A 1,575-nucleotide genomic window follows, 5' to 3' on the forward strand; every position below is an offset into this window, starting at 1 on the left:
TATATAACTAACCTGCACCAGTGGTCGGCATATTGTTTAAACAGGTTCCGTAGCCGATTAAAAAGGTCAACGGGAATGGAAAGAAGAAAAGAGACGAAGAGGTACCCAGCTGTGGAATTGATCATAATTGCTGCGTTTCCATACAAGTCTTGCTCTTCCCACGTGTACTTGGAAATTTACATGGTTGTGAAAAATAAAGTCTTCTCGTTTTAACTTGAAGGACCGACACTTTAAAAGTAAAACGTTTCGCTTTGCAGTCTCAAATTTTACGCTGAAGCAAGTTGAAATACCTACCAGTTGATTGGCTAGAGATAAGTCACGTGGTTCGAATTTGACATACTTTTAAAGAAAAACGCTGGTCACCATTTAGTATAATTAGGTCAAATAATTTCTTCCTTTATCATTTTCATTATCATAAATAGAAACATTGCCTTGATTTACGGTTTTAAAAGCTGATAAAATGTCACGACAAAGGGTGTATCATGAAGACCGTGATAAAAATAACAACAACTACAACAACGACCCATTTCCTTTCCGTGTTTTTAACTGGGAACAGGATATATTCTTTTACATATAGCGATTACGCTGGTGGATCTCTCACGTTGATCATGTGTAACTGAATTAGAATAGTTCTGAAGAACAAAGTTAGAGAATCTGGTTGTCTGTGTTCTGTCGTCCATCGCGGGTATTGAAATCATTATAAGCCCTCAGAATTATCGAAGGGCAGGTTAAAAAAACAACAACTAAATGAGTTAAGGGCTTAATTACCCTACAGAAATATGAGTTAAGGGCTTAGTTACCCTACAGAAATATGAGTTAAGGGCTTAGTTACCCTACAGAAATATGAGTTAATGGCTTAGTTACCCTACAGAAATATGAGTTAATGGCTTAGTTACCCTACAGAAATATGAGTTAATGGCTTAGTTACCCTACAGAAATATGAGTTAAGGGCTTAGTTACCCTACAGAAATATAAATTAAGGCTTTGCTACCCTACAGAAATTGATATTTTCGGTAAAGTAACAAAAAAATATTCATTCAAGGAGCCATGAAACATTTGATGTTATTGTTGGTAGTCTCGACATGTAGATTTTATATAATTAAATATGACTGAGATAATGTAACCGGATTCGTCATGTGCGTAATTGGTTCGACATGATAATAATTTAAACCAACATTGTAAAAAGGTGCCTAACTTGGACACTGTAAAATATGTAACTCGTCAAACACTATAAAGAACATGTAACTTTGACAGACTGACACTGTAAAATATGTAACTTGTCAAACAATATAAAGAACATGCAACTTTGACAGACTGACACTACGAAATATGTAACTTGGTAGACTTAACTGTAAAAATGTAATTTTGGTAGATCTACACTGAAGAAAATGTAGCTGTTAGAATGACGCTGTAAAAAATTACTTTAATAGAGTGACACTGTAAAAAAAAGAAAGATAACTGCGATAGGCTTAAGACCTTAAAGAAAGTAGCTTCGACAAACTGACACTGTGAGGAATGCAAGTTTCGTAGAGATTTACACTATAAAAAAAATGTAACTTCGACAGACTTAACACT

At 34.7% G+C, this 1,575-nt stretch overlaps 1 pseudogene; it reads right to left on the reverse strand.

The window, feature by feature from the left end:
* The window catches only part of LOC106476715, a 3,804-nt pseudogene extending 3,346 nt beyond the window's left edge, over window positions 1-458 (reverse strand).
* Between the last annotated feature and the right edge of the window lie 1,117 nt (window positions 459-1,575).

The sequence above is a fragment of the Limulus polyphemus genome, unplaced genomic scaffold, assembly GCF_000517525.1.
Source record: "Limulus polyphemus unplaced genomic scaffold, Limulus_polyphemus-2.1.2 Scaffold11320, whole genome shotgun sequence".
In the NCBI taxonomy this organism is placed as follows: Eukaryota; Metazoa; Arthropoda; class Merostomata; order Xiphosura; family Limulidae; genus Limulus; species Limulus polyphemus.